Below are 20,966 nucleotides of genomic sequence, written 5' to 3'. Positions count from 1 at the left end.
GAAGATTGTTTCTCGTACTAAAGATGGAAAGTTAGGAGAAAGAATTGAACACTTTAAATCACAAAATAACTATCTGCTTTGAAGTGTTTCGACATGTGGAATGACTTTGTGACTGAGCTCAGAGAGCTAGCAGACAGAGCGGTGTTTCTCTCGCGGCTGGTAAGCTAGAATGTGAACCTCATCTGCCCCGCACTTCCAAATGACAGACACAATTTGGTCACGTTTTCTCAATCACTTCTGTGGAGTGAGCTGTTTCAGGGTTAAAACGAATTGTGTGTGGAGCCGTCTACCTGAGAGAGACAGAACCTTGGCTTCACTATGGTTCGTCGAAAGCACCACACGGTTTGCCTGATTCACATCAACATTGTGACAAGAATGAATCCAGGGTCCCAGTGCCCGACCCTATGAATTGCTGGTGGAATGGTTTCGAAGTTGTCAAATAATTATGTAGTTAGTTTCACACTCAGTTCAGCTCAGAAAATTAAAGCAAAATGTTTCAGCGTCGCTCCATAAATTCCGTTGTGGAGACAGGATTGCTGTCAGCTGTCACAGTCAGAAGGTTGTTCAGAGACGTAGTTGTCAGTTTTGTCCTACATAGGGGAGGGGTTTGTACAGGGCGTCAGTAACCGAACACATTCCTTGCTTTTCATTCCCCGCTGCACCATATTCACCGTTATGTACATATAGTTTTATAAACACAACATAAATTGATGAACCGATGTTCGATCTGAATGTCAGCGAGAAGTCTGGGAGCAGCAAGTAACTGAAACATTAACGGCAAATCTCTCACACAGATGCGCGTCCCCGTTTCTTCCGGCTGTTTATTTTACGCAGAGAAATGATGATTTTATTCGACAAATCTTCGCTCACTTGATGTCTAATAATTGAGGAAGAAGGATTGGAGACCTTTAAATGCTTAAGATACCTCAACTGAAGGCTAATCCTAAACTGTTCATGAAGTGAGATTGCACATCCTTGTGAGTACGCATGAGCGCTGAAATGTCCTGGCATTTTCTCTGCAAGTCATTCACATGTTTATCTAAAGCAGGAATTTGTATTATTTAGTGTATACTTGGTGTGGTGCAACCAGAGTGTTCTTGAGATGCAACATTACCTCAAGGCTCTTGAGCTCAAGCCCCGGAAAATGAAGTACAGAATACCACTCGCCTTCTTGACCATCCTATCAAATTGCGGCAACTTGTAGGGATCTGGACTTGGATTCCTATATCCCTGTGTTCTTCCGCACTGCTAAGACACCTGTCATTAACATTGAACTGCGCCTTCAAGTTCGATCTTCAAAAGCGTATCATTTATCACTTTTCTGGATTAAACTACATCTGCCACTACTCCGTCCAGCTCTGCGTCCTGTCTATATCCCGTTGTAACCTATGGCAATCTTCTACAGTACTCACAACGCGTCCAACTTCCGCGTCATCTGCAAAATTACTAACTCACCCTACCGTTCGTCATCTAAGTCATTTATACAAAAAATCACAAAGAGTACAAGTACGAAAACAGATCCCTGTGGGACAACAGAATCCACCAACGTCCTGGCACAATACACTCCAACTGGTACCAAATTCTGCCTTCTGTGTGCAAGTCAACTCCGAATCCACGCAGCCAAGTTTCCATGGATCTCATGCCTAATGACTCTCTGGATGAGCCTACCACGGGGAACATTGTCAAACGCCTTGGCAAAGTCCAGCGACACCACATCCACTGTTCTACCTTCATCAATTTATTTTGTCACCTCCTCGAAAAACTCAATTCGGCTCGTAAGGCACGACCTGCCCCTCACAAAGCCATGCCGCCTATCCCTAATAAGACTGTACTTCTCCAAAAGCTCGTATGCAGTGTCTATAAGAATCTACTGCAATAGTTTTCCCACCACTGACGTGTGACTCACTGGTCAACAATTCCGAGGATTATCCCCATTAAATTTCTTGAACAATGGAACAACAATTACAATCCCGAATCTCCTTAAAATCCGCACTAAGTGGAGAATCCGGCCTGCATTCTTCGTGATTGCATCGATGTGTTGGGCCTAGGATAGATTCTCACAGCTGTTGACCCCCAGAAACCTGAAACTACTCACCGTTTCCACTATGGACAGACTGCGTGCATACCAACCAAATAGTTCATTCAGAATGTAGGTGGAGGTGAAGATGAGATCGCTGCCTAGTCAGCAATGGGTCAAACGAATTCTGAGTTGTTTCTGCTTGACCTGCGAGGGGCCAGAACTGTTATAGTGGGATTAGTCAAAGGAAAACCCAATAACCAAACAAAATGGGGTCAGGTGTTGGCAGTAAACCGTTTCTACGGGAACTGGACTGGACCATGTAATTAAACACCTCTATCGTATGTATCTCCGCTACCATCCCGTTTAATACTGGAAGGCACGCATTTAAGGGAATAAGTTCAAACGAGATACGTGGTGCAAGACTTTTTACAGAGGTACTGATAGGTTCCTGGAATGCACTGCCAGGGGTGGTGATGGAAGCAAATACCAAAGAGGTTTTCAAGAGGCTCTTAGATAGTCACGTAAATATGCAGGGAACGGGGGAAAGTGGGCAAGGTGCAGACAGAAGTGATTCGTTTTGCTGGGCATTTCGTTACTGGTTTATTTACTTTGAACAACATCCTGGGAAGAAGGGCCTGTTTCTGTACTGCACTCTTCCATGTTCGTATTGCAACCCCTGGCAGTGTATTCCAGGCACCCACTACTCTCCATGTAAACACCTCCCCTGCACATCTCCTTTCAACTTACCCTCTCTCATTTAAATGCATGCCCTATAAGTATAAGACAGTTAGACCCTGGGAACAAAGACACTGGCTGTCTAATCTATCTGTCCCTCTCATAATACTGCTCTGATATTATCATAACCTTATTTGATCCATCGTGTTGTTAGGGTTTAACGCCGTTGAGCTGACCTGCCGAACCGAGGATTTGCGCTGTTTTGAGGAGATTCACTGTTCTTAGCTGATGTACTTGTTGGGGTTTTATGAGCCTGGGATGCATCATTGTTGGGCATATTGGCCGAGAATGAGTAACGCACCTGATTTTCTACTATCCTGAGGTATTGTATGTCTCGACGTCCTGTGTTGTTTTGAAGTGCTTTAAGTGTGCGAGGCTGGTTTAATATCACATTTAATGCGACTACACTGCTGCATTGATATTGTTTCCGATAGCTCTATTTTGTTCCAGCTGCGTTGACTTCTTTAGATTCTCCCTGAGTCTTTGACAGCGCAGAGTTCTGGTGATTACTTCAGGCAGTGCAGTCTTCAATGTTGCATTGCTTCTTCACCTGTTTCCTCCACCTCATGCGTATGAAATTATGGCTGTTGCTGAGGTAATCCCTGCGTCTTATTTGCTTCGAGGACTTCGGTGGAGTATCATTTTGAGGTTTTTTTTATGATCCTGAGAAGTATTGTTACCGGGAGCAGAGTGAGCCCTCAGTGCGGGATTATTTGAAGTTGTTGTGACTGAAAGCAAGTCACTCGGAGATTGGAGCTGGGAGATCCAATAAAGTACCAGACAATTACCATCTCCAACGAGAGTGACTAACTGCCTGCTATTGACACCAAGTGGAATGATCAGGGTGAAGTCATCCAACATCTAAAAACGCGGTTTCACACTGTTCGAAACCCATCGATACAGGTGGCAGGTATACTGTGGCTGTAACACAAGGGCAGTGACTTGGTATCCCGACAACTAAAAGGCATGTCATAGTCAGGCACGCGGTTGAAGACTTGTGCCTATTCTGGTTAAGGACCATTCCACAAAAAAACCTTGGCACTCACTGCTGTGACTGTGGCAAAGCCACAGGGATACTGAAGTTGGTAGATGTGGAGAAATTCTTTATCCATCACGACAAGCAGGCGTGGAAACACTCTCGTACAAGATGATAAAAGGCATAGGTCGAGTGGACAGTCAGAGACTTTTTCCCAGGGCCATGAGGGGACATAATTTTATGATAATTGGAGAAAGATATAAGGGAGAGGTCAGAAAAGTTTTTTTTTCTTATCTAGAGAGTGGCCGGTGCATGGAACGCACCGCCGACAAAGGTTGTTGGGGCAGTTACATTCGGAACATTTAAGAGTCTTTTAGATAGACACATGAATGAGAGAGAAATGGAGGGCTTTCTGGAAGGGAAGGGTTAGATAGATCTTAGAGCAGGCTAAAATGTCGGCGCAACAGTGTGTGTTGATGGGCCTGTACTAAGCTGCAATATTCTATGTTCTATGTTCCGTGTTCCAGAATCATCCTGAGCTCCCCATCCACCCGCTCTTGACTGCTGGCGCTTTCACCTCCATTCTGAACAGAATTCAGCGACCTCAGCATCCCTTCCAGGGGATTCATGTCATCTCCTCCAGCCTGGTGCACTGCATTCCATGCTCCCGATAAGGCCTCTTCTGCGTCCGTGAGACAGAACGTGGACTGGCGATCGTTTTGCCAAACCCCAACGCTCCGTCCGCAATGATCATCCTGAGCTCCAGTTGCATGATATTTCAATTCTCGGTCGTCTCCACTGCCTCCTGAGCCCAAAGCAAACTGGTGAACAACACTTCATTTTCCGCCTGGATAGTCTGCGGCTCAATGACATGAGGAATGAACTTTCTTCTGTTAGGTAACTCTCCATCAGGTGCTTTTTCTCTATTCCTGCTCTCTTTCTCTTTCCGATCCCCCTCCCGTTCCAGCATTATTTTCCCTTTTCTCGCACACACACTCCAGCCTTCCACCACACATCCACCTCCTGGTTCCATCTACTCATTCACGCACCCTCACAGAATTTCCCCCCATCTACCCAATGTTGTTCCGGTTCCAACGACCATTCACATTTCCCAAAATATTTCCCAGTATCACCTCTTTACCTACCAAATTCAACACATGTCGACGTGTGTTCCTGCTTAACCTTGCAGCAGTTCAACCAGCCTGTGATGTTTCACTCGACTCACTTCACCTGACACGTGAGGATCCGCCTCATTACTCCCCTTTCCTCTTAATATCCCTTATCCACTCTCAGTCCTGATGCAGCGTGTCGAAACAGCCACACTTTCTTTCCCTGATAGATCTTCACGACCCACTGAGTTCCTCCAGCAGATTGTTTTCTGCGAGAGATGTAAATGCAGCCAAAAAGAAAAAAAAAAAGAAGTGTTGTAAGGCTTTGGAAATTGGAATCAGACATGGCCCTTCTTAAATAAAAGGGGCGAAAATTACTCGCCGGAAATTAGGACGGACAAAAGAGGACATGAAACTTGATTTTGCTTTTTGGAGAAAGTGACGGAGATGATTGGTCAGTGTAGGGCTGTGAATACTGCCTACCTGGACTTCTCTGATGCATTTGACAAGGTCCGCAGTGTTACTCCGATCAAGATGATTAAGATGCATGGGATCCAGAGTTGCTTGGCGGATTGGAATCTAATATGCTTTGCCATAGAAGACAGAGGTTAGTGGTGAAGGGATTTTTGTATGTTTACGAGTGACACAAAATGGTGCAGCTGTGGATAGTGAAGAAGGTTGTAAAACGATTCAGCAGGATATAAATCAACTGCAGATATGAAAGCAGAAAGCGCAGGCAGGATTTATTCCGGGCAAAGTGAGGTATTGCACTTTGGGGGGTAAAATGTAAGGGGAAAACTTACAGCAAATGATATGACCCTTCGAAGCACTGATATACAGAGGCATCTTGGGGTCCAAGTTTATCGCCTCTTGAAAGTGGCAACACAGGTAGATTTAATGGTGAAGAAGCCAGGCAGCACGATTGACTTCCTCGATAGGGCAATGACTATAAGAGCCAGCAATCAATATTTCAGCTGTATTGTTTGGTCTGAATTGGGTTTATTGTGTACACTTCTGTTTGCCCCTTTGCAGGAAGGATGCTGAAGCTTCCGAAAGGTGGCAGAACAGGTTCACCGGGATGCTGGCAGGATTAGGGAGTATTTGCTAACAAACATGGATTGTTTTCTCTGGAGCGTCGGAGGTTGAGGGTAGACCTGACACAGGTTGATGAGATCATGAGAGGCAATGATAGATCACATGATAAGGGTTTGTTGTCCAGGAAATAAATTTCAAATTCAAGAGGGCATTAGTTTAAGGTGAGAAGGGGAAGTATTAAAGTTGATTCTGCAAGGTAAGTTTTTTTGCACAGAGAGCAGTAGATGCCTGGAACACGCTGCCAGTGGAAGTGACAGAAGCTTGTTGGCATTTAAAAGACATTTAGATAGACGAACATGCATAGAATTGAGGGATATTTACTGTGGGATTGCTTCGTCGAGCACCTTCGTTCCGTCCACCATAAAGGCAGGGATGTCTCGGCGACCATCCATTTTAATACCAGTTCACATTCCCACACTGACATGTCTCTCCCCGGACACCTCTGATGCCAAGTTGAGGCCAGACGTAAATTGAAGGAACAACAACTCATATTCGGCCTTAGTCGTCCAAAACCTGATGGCATCAACATCAATGCCTTCCGGTAACCACCCCGCTCGGACCCCCGCCCCCCACTTTGTTTTAACATCCCTCTGGCCCCGTTACCACTTCTCATTTTCCTGCCCCGCCGTCACCAACACCTTCCTCCCTCTGGTTACCCACCTCCTTCCCTTTGTTCCATGGTCCACTGTCCTATCCCATCAGATTCCATCTTCTTCAGCCCTGTGCCTCTTCCACCAATCACTTTCCACCATGGTCCACTGTCCTATCCCATCAGATTCCATCTTCTTCAGCCCTGTGCCTCTTCCACCAATCACTTTCCATCTCTCACATCATCCACCCTCCCCCACATACCTACCAAACCCCCGCACCTGGGTACACCCATCACCCGTCAGCTCGGGATCCTCCCCTCCCCTACCTTTTTGTTTATTCTGGCTTCTGCCCATTTTCTTTCAGGTCCCGATGGAGGGTATCCGCCCGAAACATCGACTGTTCATTTCCTTCTACAGATGTTGCCTGACCTGCTGAGTTCCCCCAGCACACTATGTGTGCTGCTGGGGGATTTGGATAATGTGCAGGTAGGCGGAATTAATTAGATTTGCATTTTGGGTGTGACAGAACTCGTGGCCGAAGGAACTGTCCCTGTGTTTTACTGTTCTATGTTCAAAAGAAGGACGGTGTGATGGGGAGAGAGGGAGGAAAAATTGGGTAAAGGGGAGAAGAGGGCAAAAATGAGGAGTACGAGGATGGCAGAGGAGGCGGAGGAAGAGAAAGTTTAGAAGGAAAAAGATGGGTAGAAGAGCGTAAAGTTAAGAGAAGGGAAAAGGGAGGGTGGGGGGATAGAGGGAGAGTGCGAAGATGGCAAAGATTGAGAGGTGTGTTGGGAAGAGAGGAAGATGAAAAAGAGGGCCAAAGGGAGGGGAGAGAGTTGCGGAGCGGAGTGCGTGGAATTGGAGATTGCTGACGAACACGTATCCACCCTTCCTTCCATCCTGATGTGACAGACGTAGTGTCCGCATATTCCCGTGTGAATAATAAAGGAAAAGAGCTCGTACCCTTTAAGAGGGAACACGCATCACTGGGATGGGGTAGTCTGCAAATACGCAGTCAAGTGAGTGGTGTTGGGAGTCTGTTTCTACTCAACGCACGAGGACACCGGAGAGAGATTTGGGTGGGTGTATACAATCCAAGCAGATTACAGGGTGGGAGTATGGGTACACCCGATACACTTCTTCTGTTGTGATTTCTGTTCCGTGGTAAAAATCGCCATTGACGGCTTGAGGAATGATGCAGTGCTTGGGTATCACTTTGCTTGTGGAACTGGCATAATAAGGGTTTGAGTGGGAGGCAGGGATATGATCCAAGGACATCCGGAGTGGAAGAAGCCGCAACAATCTCTTTCCGACTCGCCTGCCAGCCATTATCAGAACTCATTGGAATACAACAAATACACTTCAGGCTCTCGGGAGTGCTACCATGGTGCACTTCCGCAGGGAGCTTAGAGTGTGAGTGAAAAGAATACATCAGAAGCAGGAAATTCTGTACCTCATCCTCGTTCACTCTCTCCAGCCACCCCGCACCCAAGGGACCCTCCGGCATGCAGGCCGTCCTCTTCCAGATACCGGTGAGTACTGTCACATGAGCAGAGGAAATTTGAAGCCCTTGTTCATCCCCTTCCGCTCTCTCCCGCCTGTCAATTTATAAAAAGAACCATCCGGAAAAAAAACAACGCTCTACGAGATACTGCTTTTTGCTGGCACCGAGCTCCAATGAAAGGAAAAGAAGGGAGGGAGATAATTCGAGCACATTAAGAGCAGGACAAGTTCCGCTACTAATGTGTCACTGAACCCCCTCCAGTCTATTCACAAAGTGTCACTCCGGAACCCATGCAAGTTTTCCAGGTGCAGGAAATTCGGGCCATGGAATGTGATCACGATAGCGGAGGGTGTCGCATGAAGACAGCCCCTCAGACGCGGGAATAATCTCCGCTTCAACCTGTTGACCACTCTCCTGTGCGCCAGTGATTAATGAGTCCAATGTATACAACACTGTCCCTGGCACCAACAAGTGCTCACTCTGCCACTGCTACAGCGTCATCTCTGTTGCGTAGCCTAACTCCTCGGTGCCTGAAAGAGTGCTGCTTGTATTCTTCATGTGCTCTTTGGATGTGGTGGGAGGAAGAGTGGGTTAAGTGTTAGAGCGGAGGTTAAGAGGGCATCCCAGGTCAACGGGACCTGAACAAGCCCTATTCAAATTCTTCCCCGATCTTCCTCCAGCCATCCCTGAACAGGCTATGTTCTCTCCTCCTAGACAACACTCCCCGTGACTGGAGGAGGGCGGTATATTTTCTGGAAAGTACAATTAGTAGCTTGCGGGTGGGAGAGTTGGGTAAGGTTAGAGGGGGAGGATAGATAATTACCCTATTATAGGAGCAGAACGACAAGCACAGACTCAATATCTTTGCCAACCTCCTTTCAAAACGTTCTGAATGGGACCATTCAGAATTAAATCTTTCAACCACCGGAGAGAGCTACCCTGGTGTAGAAATGACAGAATTAGAAGTTGGAGATAATACTAGGGCATAAAAAGCAGTACAAGTCTTAGCTTGAAACCCTTATTCCATCTCCGGGAAGAAGGCTGCCAAAAGAACTGTCTGGAATACAAGCAGGATTCTTCTGGACACCGATTTGTGCTGCCAAGGAGCCGGGAGGACGGGAACCATAGCGTGGAAGACAACCCAAGGACACTAGGGTCCGGGTGGGTGCGATACCATACCTTCCCACTTCTCCCACCGGCCACCTCTTGACGGGATTTTCCGGCGTACAAGCATTGCTCTTGAGGCACGGGAACGTGCTAACATGGAGCGGAAATCATGGGAGTGGAGGGTCGGAGATCATCCAAGGGCACAAGGGGCAGTACAATCCCGAGCTTCAACCCATGTTCCCATACTGTCACTTGACATATTTTAACATCGTCCGACATACAAGCAACACTCATACTTACACCGGGCAGAGACAACACGGGGTATTGGAATGCAGATTTGAGTGAGGTCGATGATCAGGCAACACCAGATAATCTCCGCTGCAACATTTCCTCACTTTCTCGCCCGCCAGTTTCTCACAGCACGGCTCGGAATACAAGCATCAGTCTTCAAGCCATCGGATGTGATAGCACGGAACAGCAATGAAATGACTGGAGGGTGTGAGATAATCCCAGGGCATCAGGTGCTGAACAGACCCTCCACTCAAACCTGGCCCATTCTCCCGCTCGCCTGATTTTACCAGAACCACCAGGCATACAAGCAGCACTAACCCATGCTCCGACTGTGCTGACACCACCCTCCGCTCTCGACATCTCTGTACGAGGCAATAATCCATGTTGAGCGGAAGTGTGCTGCGTTTATTCGGAAGGGGCCTGTTAATCCGTGGCAGGTGGAAGAGGGCTACAGGGTTTATTTAGTAGGTTAAGAGATCATCCGAGGACATCAGGAGCGGAAGAATATCAGCCCACATCCAGGCATTAGTGAGTGATGCCATGCAGTGCTGACAAGAGCAGAAGGTGGGAGTTGATCGGAACCTCCCAGGAACGAGAAGAACGCCCAGTTGAACCCATTGCGCACTCACTTGTCCGTCAACTCTTAACAGAAGAGTGAGGTAAAAAAGCTGCACTCTTTCGGGAGACGGGCTATATCGCCACCGATCATTGATTACGCGAGCAAATGGTGGGAATGATACGTGAGCATCAGGCGCGGACTAAACTACTGCCCTTCCTCCCCGAATGTGTGACATGATGCAAAGTCAGCAGAAGCATACAAGAACTAGCGTCTAACCCTTAACTTCTCTCCGTTCACCCAGCACTGGAAGGGTCTGCGTTGAACACAAGGAGTGACTCTTCTTGGGTCAGGATGTGCGTGTACGGAACAAATACGAGGAGATCACAGGGTGGGGTGAGGATACAGTAGTATGACAAATGTGCGAAACCTCCACTTCAAACCCGGCACGACTCTCCCACTCTTCAGCTCTGAAGCGGACCCATCAGTGTAAATGCAGCACTCTTCTAGGCACTCGAAAGCTACAGAGCAACAATTGAGTGAGCAGATGATCCCAGTGCACCAGGAGCGGCAAAAAGCCCTGCTTCCAACACTTCCCCTCCTCTCCCGACCGCCAGCTCGTAATAAGACACTCCAGAATACAAGCAGAACTCTTCCAGACATAACCCAAGTGGCGGGCTTGCGGAAGAATGGAATAGCTGTTGAACCTGGCTCTTGCTTGGCCTTACTAACGCTCGGTTATTGTCACCTCTGCGCAGTGGAAACAAACTTACGTGCCTATAAGAGTATTCCGCACGCTCCTTTTGGAAGCTGGATGGCGGGAGAGTAGGTAAAGGGTTATAGCAGAGCTTAGGACGTCGAGACCCACTTCAAAGCATTCCCCTATCATCATCTTTGAACAGGACTATCCAGAATATATTCGGCACTATTGTGAGCACAGTGAGTGCTGCCACGCAGTGATGACATGAAGTAGGGTGACGTGGACTCCCCAGTGGAAGATAGGCTGGATTACGGAATGGGTTCTCCATGGGAGAGTGGGTGCAAGGGGAGATCCGAGCAACTAGAAAGGGAGTGGAGGGACAGAGTGTGGAATGGTAAGTTAGGGCAGCTCCCTTTGGAGAGCGTGAAAGTGCAATGAATGGAGGTCGATGGGGCAATTTGGAGTGCAGAATGGCAAGTAGGGAATGGGTATGGAGAATGGCCGGAAGTCGCGGGGGAGATGCTGTCGATAGGGGTGGGGGAGTGGATCATCCCTGCGTGCCCAGAGGTGGAGTAATGGGTGGATAGTGCAGTTAGGAGGAAGGTGGGTGAATGTAGGGTATCGAGGAATATAAGCGTTGTGGAACGAGAGTGGAGGAAGGGGAGGGGTACTCGGAATGATGACCGAGTGGTGTGGTGGGAGGGGTTGTATCGGATGGGGAGTCGGGTCAGCAAGACAACGGGGGACGGGTGGAGGAGGTGGAAAATGAGGGAGGCGTCTGGGGACTGGTGTTTGGAGGTGCATTGGGGAAGGGGATATGGAGGTTGTGAGAGTGGGAGAGACGATGGATGGATGGTGGGGAAATGGTGAGAGGGGTATGGAGACGGAAGGAGATTCAGAGAATGATTCGTGGGGACGAGGAGAGGTCGCATGTCCTGAAGGGAATGGGGAATTAGACTGGGGATAAATGAATGAGGAGAGAGGAGCAAGAGAGGAGGGAAGTTCAGGGAAGGTGGGTGGTGGGACGAAGGCACTGGGAAGCGGAAAGGAGAGGGCGAGCAGGAATTATTGGGTAGAGAGGGACCGTAGTAAGAGTGGGAGAAAGGATGAAGAAGTCGGTTAATGTAGGAGCACGACTGGCGATGGGAAGAGGTATGCGGGAATGGAAGTGGTGGGTTGGTAATGGAAGGTGTGTGTGGAGCAAGGGAAGAGAATGTAAGTGGAGTAGTGGACGGGATTGGGAGGCAGGAGGGGAGGGGTGGGGCGTGTGGGAATGGGGTATCTGTCCCTTCTATCCCAATTTCACCAGCCCAGAAGAGATCGGCTGTAGGGAGAAGACAACACGGGGTGCGGTACTCTCATGCCAGTGCCTGTTCCCCAAACTATGGGGTGCCCCATGACACGGCATCCCTTGTTTCCATCCTTTCCCTGCACTTAAATCGCTTCTGTTCCAGGGTATCATGGACAGTTTTCACATCCTGTCTGCAGTCCGCTTCTTGTCCACACGAAGTGAAAAAAACAAGAACCTAGGACCGATTGGACAAAGAGTACAGGCGCAGTTTCCCTTATACCTACCAGCCTCTCCTGCCTCCTGCAGACGAACCACCCTGAAATCTGAACTCATTGAGAATCGTGAACTTCCCCCTGACATCACTGAGAAGTAATTGCCCCTTTCTAATGAAGCGGAGTGTCAGAGATCGTAGAGCTTATACAACCACAGTAACAGGCCCTGTGACCGATCATGTGTATGCCTACCATCCTGTCTATTATAATGCAATGCACCAATGTTCTGTTCCTTGAGGATTCAAGTGCACGCCCAGGTGATTCTTACGTGCTGTGAGACTACCGACGTTCACCATTTTCTCCGGCTGTAAGCACACTTTGGGCGATGTAAAACTTCTTCGTGTCCTCTCTAAACATCTTTCTCCTCACCTTAATCCTCAGTCCTCTGGTGTTAGACTCCTCTGATGTGAGGAAAAGTGTCTTACTATCTGCTCTAGGTGCGCCTGTTCAAACTGGCGGCTGATACTTGTTTCCAACGTTCTCTAAATGAAGAAGTCCACGTCTTCATGCGAAAAGTCCGAGAGAGAAGTTGGTTATGGGCTGATAAATGATGGCCAATATTCCAACAATTAAAGTATGAGACAATGACCATTGCCGACAAGAGGGAGTCCAACTGCCTGCCGTTGACAATGAGTGAAATGCCCAATGTGAATTCATCCACCATTAACTATTCCGTTGTCATATTTATTCGAAACTCATCGAGACCGGCGGCAGAAATACGGTGCCTGTAAAACAATTTTAGAGCATGTTTGTCCTGACAACCAAAAGCCTCGCCACTGTCTCCGAGCCAAAGGTCAGGCACGCGTGTGAATACTTGCCACTTGCCTGTACAAGATCAACTCATTAACACTCAAAACCCTTGGCACGTTCTGTTGTGAATATGACTAAATCACACGGAGGCTGAAGTTAGTCGATGCAGAGAGGATTTTATCCGTCACGACAAGTAAGCATTCTCCAGAAGACCCTTTCTAAGGAGTCGCCCGAACTCAAAGTGCCTTCAAATTTTACACTCTTAAAAACAAACAAAACAGCAGGCGTTTCTGCACAATTTAATTAATTTCAATAACATAGGTTCCTTCAACGTGTTGAGCCCCACAGTTGTTATATTGAAGTACACATGTGCAATGAGAGTATGCTGTGACTGACAGGATATCTCTGAATGTTTGAACAACATTGTTGAGACATATTAATTGACTTGGATGCTGGAAAAAAAACTTCTGAGGAATGTAACCGCGGACACCCTAAACAAGTCTTGTGATAACTGACTCTCCGGTAACACAAATACCCCAATCATTCATAAACAGAACAAATATGCCCTGATCATATTCGATGAGCTGATTGACAAAATGAATTCGTCTGGAATCTTCCTTGATCTCACCCACAATTGTGCACGAAAACGAAGCTGAAGCTGACTGATACATGGTTTGATGTGGGCGAAGTCACATACTCCCATTGACTTCCGTTTAGATAGTGCAAGATTAGTCATAGCAGTGTAGTCGTATGGTCACGGCAGTTCTAAAACCATAATTACTGAGTGTCCTTTTCAGTGGTCCAGCAGCCTCTGCGTTGTTGAGAATACTATTTGTTTACAGAGTTATCCTTTTTATTTCAGAACTGATTACAGAGCAGCATGGCACATTCATGTCTGGAGAGTTGAGGAAAATATACAGTAAATTTCAGGACCCTTATGAACATTGACGTACAGAGGGATCCTAAGGTGCAAGTCCATAGCTACCGGAAAGTAGTAACTTTAGATTTACTAGGATAGAGTAAGAAAGAAGGTATAAGGCGAGCTTGCCTTCATCAGCCAGGAACTGAGTCTCAGACTTAGCAAGTAATCCTGCTGTATAAAACAATGTTTCAACCACATTTGGAATATTTAACGCAGTTCCGGTCGTCACGACACAGCAAAAATATGGAGGTTTTGCAGAGTGTACAGAAGAGGTTCACCATAATTCGACCTGAATGGGAGATTATTGTTCATAACGAGAGATTGGACAAACCTGCATTGATTTATCTGTGTAGTCGGTGATGAGGAACGACGTGATAAAAGTACAGAACCATATGAGAGGCATAGATAGGATAGATAGAGTCTATTGATTAAGATGGAAATGTTAAATATCAGAGGACAAATGTTTCAGGTGAGAGGATGAAGTTGGATGGATATTTACGAAGCAAGGACTTTATACAGAGGAGACTGATTCCTGGGACATGCTGCAAGGAAGGGTGGCAGAAGCGGGAAAGATATCAAAGTTAAAGAAATGATTCGATAGACAGAAAAACAGGCAGGGGATTTAGGGTGATGGAGCAGATGGAGGCGGGTGGGATGTTTACTTTAGTTTCATGGTGGCACAGACATCGTAGGCCGAAGGACTCAATCCTTTGCTCTACGTTTCTCTGTTCTTTGTTGGTGAAAGACAAATATAAGGCGCAAACATTTCTTTGCTCAGAGCGGACGTTTCTCCACAGTGAGGATAAAGGCAAAGGCGTTTTCGAAATCATTTCATGTAATCAAGTTGTGGATGGTTAGTGGGATGTAGGATGTCGGGTAAGTTGATCCACAATCATAATAAGTGGAGAATCAGAATGGGGGAGTGAGGGCTATTTTAAGTCTCCGACGAACTCTTAAACTAATTTCACAACCTCTGGCAGAGGTTGCAGTCTATATTCATACTCGGCAGCCAGGAGCCCTGAGAGAACCACTGGCATTTGGGATGGTCTTGCTTATAAAGCAATTTGAAGTAAATCTGTCAGACAATATAGGTGGAGAGGTGGGTCTGATGATGTTTGAAACAATATCCCCTTTTTTGGAAGAATGCCGTTCCTAAATTCAATCCCTCAGGATCGTGACAATTTCTAGTCTTTGGAGTTTTTCAATGAATCGGGAATAGGGTGGCAGGACTGCTCAGGCGCGTGACGTCAGCGGGTAGCGCGTGTCACCAGCGGGAAGAGGACGGGCAGTTCAAAAAGCGGACTGCCAGATCTAGCGGGCAGCATTAGGAGCGGGGAGCGGAATGATAGGGAACAGAGAGATAGGGCTTTGGCTCAAGGAGCTTCGGCATAACGGGGCGAGGAGAGGTAGGTGATTTGAGGAAAGGAAGTAGGATGAGTGCGTTTTTCTGTGTTCGGTGTCAGGTGTGGGAGTTCCTGGAATCTTCCAGCCTCCAGGACGACCGCATCTGCATCAGGTGTTTCGAACTGCAGCTCCCAAGGGACCGTCTTAGGGAACTGGACATGTAGCTCGATGACCTTCGTATGGTCAGAGAGAATGAGGAGGTGATTGAAAGAAGTTACAGGCAGGTGGTTACACCGAGGCGATGGGATTCGGGCAAGTGGGTCACAATCAAGAGGGGGAAGGAGAATAGTCAGGTACTATATAGAGTACCCCTGTGGCTGTACCGCTTGACAATGTGCACCTGCTTGAGTACTGTTGGGGGATACAGCCTACCTGGGAGAAGCAACAATGGCAGTTTCTCTGGCACAGAGTCCGGCCCTGTGACTCAGAAGCGTAGGGAAGGAGAGAAGAGGGCATTAGTGATAGGGGATATAGTTCGAGGGGCAGACAAGCGATTCTGTGGCCGCAGGAAACATACTCGGGAGGTAGTTTGCCTCCCAGGTGCCAGGGTCCGGGATGTTTCAAATCGGGTCCAAAATATCCTGCAGAGGGAGGGAGAACAGTCAGAGGTCACGGTACATATTGGCACCAACGACATAGGTAGGAAAAGGGATGAGGTCCTGAAAAAAGACAATAGGGAGTTCGGAAGGAACTTGAGAAGCAGGACCTCAAAGGTAGTAATTTCAGGATTACTGCCTCTGCCACGCGACAGTGAGTATAGGAATAGAATGAGGTGGACATTAAATACGTGGCTGAGGGATTGAAGTAAGGGTCAGGGATTCAGATTTCTGGATCATTGCGGCCTCTTTTGGGGCAGTTATGACCTGTACAAAGAGAACGGGTTGCACTTGAATCCCAGAGGGACCAATATCCTGGCGGGGAGGTTTGTTGAAGCTACTGAGGCGAGTTTAAACTCGAATTGTTGGGGGGTGGGACCCGAACTGGGGAGACTAGGGAAGAGGTTCTTGGCTCTCAAATAGAGAAAGCTTGTAAGGTACGAGAGGGAGGATAGGCAGGTGATAGAGAAGGAACGCGCTGAGACCTGTTTGAGATGTGTTTATTTTAACGCAAGGAGTATTGTGAACAAGGCGGATGAGCTCAGAGCTTGGATAAATACGTGGAGCTACGATGTGGTGGCCATTACAGAGACCAGGATGGTTCAGGAACTGGAATGGTTGATTCAAGTGCCGGGTTTAGATGTTTCAGGAAGGACAGGGAGGGAGGCAAAAGAGGTGGGGGAGTGGCACTGTTTTCAACAGAGATACTGTCATGGCTGCAGAAAAAGTGGACCTTATGGAAGGACTGTCTACGGGGTCTCTGTGGGTGGAGGTTAGGACAAGGAAGGGGTCAATAACTTAACTTGGTGTTTTTACAGGCCGTCCAATAGTAACAGGGATATCGAGGAGCAGATAGGGAAGCAGATCCTAGAAAGGTGTGATAATAACAGAGTGGTTGTGATGGGAGATTTTAACTTCCCAACCATCGATTAGCATCTCCATAAAGTGAGGGGTTTAGGTGGGGTGGAATTTGTTAAGTGTGTTCAGGAAAGAATCTTGACACAATATGTAGATATGCCGACAAGAGGAGAGGCTGCGCTTGGTTTGGTATTGGGAAATGAACCTGGTCAGGTGTCAGATCTCCGTGGCAAATCATTTTGGAGATAATGATCATAATTCTATCTCCTTTACAACAGCATTGGAGAGAGATAGGAACGGACAGACTAGAAAGGCGTTTAATTGGGCCAAAGGGAATTATGAAACTCTCAGGCAGTAAATTGGAAGCTGAAATTGGGAATAAATGTTCTCAGGCAAAAAGTACCAAAGAAATGTAGCAAATATTCAGGGAATATTTGTGTGGAGTTCTGATTAGGCAGGTTCCAATGAGACAGGGGAGTCACGAGAGGATACAGGAAACGTGGTGAACAAAGACTATAATGAATCCAGTCAAAAGGAAAAGAAAAGCTTACAAAAGGTACAGAGAGCGAGGTAATCTTAGAGATCTGGAAGAGTATAAGACAAACAGGAAGGAGCTTAAGAAGGAAATTACGAGAGCCAGAAGGGGACATGAGATGGCCGTAGCGGGCAGGATTAAGGAAAACCCTCAAGGCATTCTACAAGTAGGTGAAGAGCAAGAGGATAAGATACGAAAGAATAGGGCCTATCAAGTGCAGCAGTGGGTAAGTGTGTATGTATCAGGAAGAAATAGATGAGGTACTTTATGAATACGTTACATCAGTATTCACTACGGTAAAGATCTCGGTGATTGTAGTGAGGACTTGCAGCAAGTTGAAAAACTTGAGCATGCAGATATTAGGAAGAGAGGTGCTGAAACGTTTGGAAAGCATCAAGTTGGATAGGTCGCCGGGACCGAATGAGATGTACCTCAGGCTGCTGTGGGTGGCGAAGGAGGAGATTGTGTAGTATCTGACGATGATCTTTGCATCATCAATGGAGACGGGAGAGGTTCCAGAAGATTGGTAGGTTGCGGATGTTGTTCCCTTATTCAAGAAAGAGAGTAGAGGTAGCCCAGGAAATTATGGACCAGTGAGACTTACCTCAGTGGTTGGTAAGCCGATGCAGAAGATCCTGAGAAGCAGGATTTTTGAATATTTGGAGAGGTGTAACATGATTAGGAATAGTCAGCATGGCTTTGTCAAGGGTAGGTCCCGCCTTGGAAGCCTGATTGAATTTTTTAAGGATGTGACTAAACACGTCGATGAAGGGAGAGAAGTAGATTTGGCAAGGTATTTGATAAGGTACCCCATGCAAGGCTTATTGAGAAAGCATGGGGGAATGGAATCCAAGGGGACATTGCTTTGTGGATCCAGAACTGGCTGGCCCACAGAAGGAAAAGAGTGGTTGTTGAAGGTTGAATTCTGCATGGAGATCGGTGACCAGTGGTATACCTCATGGACCTGTTCTGGCATCCTTACTCTTTGTAATTTTTATAAACGAGTTGGATGAGGAAGCGGACAGATGGGTTAGTAAGTTTGCGGATGACACAAAGGTCGGATGTGTTATGGAAAGTATAGAGGTCTGTCAGATGTCACAGCGGGACATAGATACGATGCTAAGTTCGCCAGGGAAGTGACAGATGCAGTTCAACCCAGATAAGCGTGAAGTGGTTCATTTTGGTAGGTCAAATATGATGGAAGAGTATAGTATTAAAGGTAGGACTCTTGGCAGTGTGGAGGATCAGAGGGATCTTTGGGTCCGAGTCCATAGGACGCTGAAAGCAGCTGCACAGGTTGACTCTGGTTAAGAAGACATATGGTGTATTGTCCTTCATCAGTCGTGGAATTGAATTTAGTAACCGACAGGTATTGTTGCAGCTATATAGGACCCTGGTCAGACCCCAGTTGGAGTACTGTGCTCAGTTCCAGTCGCCTCACTACAGGAAGGCTGTGGAAGCTATAGAAAGGGTGCAGAGGAGATTTACAATGATGGTGCCTGCAATCCGGAGCATGCCTTATGAATGCAGGTTGAGGGAACTCGGCCTTTTCTCCTTGGAGCGACGGAGGACTGGGGGGGGTGGCAAGAGACCTGATAGACGTATATAAGATGATGAGAGGCATTGATCATGCAGATACTGAGAGGGTTGTAACCCAGGGCAGAAATGGTTGCCACAAGAGGACATAGGTTTAAGGTGCTGGGGAGTTGGTATAAAAAAACTTACCCCTGACATCTCCTCTATATTAAATGGGTATAGAGTTGGTGTAGAGAATGGTTTGTGCGTGGTATGGGCAGCCAGCAACGGTGGTGGAAGCAGATACCAAAGGGTTTTCTAAGAGACTTTTGAATAGGTACATGGAGCTGAGAAATATAGAGGGTTATTTGTAAGCCTAGTAATTTCTAAGGTAGGGACATGTTCGGCACGGCTTTGAGGGCCGAAGGGCCTGAATTGTGCTGTAGGTTTTCTATGTCTCTTTGTTTCTAATTTTCCCAATCTGTGAAAGCAGGGATTGCACTTGTCTGACCTTATCTGTTTGTTAATGGAACATAGAACACTGCAGCACAGTACAAGCCTTTCGTCCCACAATGTTGTGCACATATTTCATCTGCTCTAAGATCTATCTACCCCATCTCTCCCACTTAGCCCCCGATATCTCTATCATTTATGTGTCCATCTACGAGTCTCTTAAATGTCCCTAATGTATCTGCCCCCAGAAGCTCCGCAGGTCGTGCCTTCTAGCACTCACCACTCTATGTTTCAAAAGCTTATCCCGACATCTCCCTTATGCATTCCTCCAATCACCTTCGAACGATATCCCCTCCTGTTATCCAGGTTCATTGCCCAGTACCATGTCCAGTATGTCCACTCCTCTAGTCATCCTGTACACACAGAACAAACTCCGCCCCATCTGTCCAAATTACAGTAAGGAGATGCCAAGCAAAATCAGCGAATTTTAAGTCACCCATGACAACAACCCTGTTATTTTTGTACCTCTCAAAATCCACTTCCCGATCTGTTCCTCAGTGTCTCTGCTGCTACTGGGTGGGGGGAGGTAGGGGGGGGGGTGGTTGTCTGTAGAATATTCCCAATAGAGTGATCGCTCCGTTACTGTTTCTGACTTCTACACACACTGACTCAGTGGACGATTCCTCCAGGACATCCACACTTTCTTTAACTGTTGCACTGTCCCTGATCAGCAAAGCCACACACCCACTTCTTTTACCACCACCCTGTCCCTTTTGAAACAGTTGAAGCCCGGAATATCCGGCAGCCATTCCTGCCCTTCCGACAGACAAGTCTCTGTAATGACCACCACGTCATAGTTCCATGTGCTTACCCAGGCTATAATTTCATTAGCCTTGTTCATGATGCTTATCGCATTAGGTAGACACACTTCAGCCCATCCAACTGATTGCAACGTTGCCTTTTCAACTGCCTATCCTTCCTCACAGTCTTTCTGCACTCTGCATCTACCTCTAGAATGTATGAATCAAGCTATGACCTATCACTCTGGTTCCCGTCCACCTGTCAAACTACTTTAAACCCTCTCCAACAGTTCTAGGAACCCTGCCCACAAGAATATTGGTCCCCCTCCAGTTGAGGTGTAACACGTCTCTTTTTTATAGATCGTAACTTCCCCAGAAGAGATCCCCATTATCTGCAAATCTGGAACCCTTCCCCCTCCTCAATTTCTCAGCCACGCATTCATCTGCCAAATCATCCCATTCTTCCGCTCACTTGCACGTGACGCAGGCAGCAGTCAAGAGATTACTACCCTTGAGGTCCTGCTTTTCATCTTGTTACCTAACTTACTATATTCCCTCTTCAGGATCTCATCTTATTTCCTGCCTATGTCATTGGTACCAACATGTACCACGACCTCTGGCTGTTCAACCTCCCCCTTCAGAATGCTGTGGATCCGATCTGAGGCGTCCTTGACCCTGGCATCAGGGAGGCAACAGACCATCCGGGAGTCTCTTTAACGTCCATAGAATCTGCTGTCTTCCTCCTTGCTATGGAATCCCCTTTCACTTCCGCTCTCCTCTTCTCCCCCGTCCATTCTGCATCACACGACCAGGCTCAGTGCCAGAGACCTGGTCGCTGCGGATTTCCCTTGGTAGGTCGTCCCCTCCAAACAGTATCCAAAACGGTA

This window comes from Pristis pectinata, chromosome 23 (assembly GCF_009764475.1).
Source record: "Pristis pectinata isolate sPriPec2 chromosome 23, sPriPec2.1.pri, whole genome shotgun sequence".
Lineage (NCBI taxonomy): Eukaryota > Metazoa > Chordata > Chondrichthyes > Rhinopristiformes > Pristidae > Pristis > Pristis pectinata.
Note: the sequence above shows the minus strand (reverse complement) of the source record.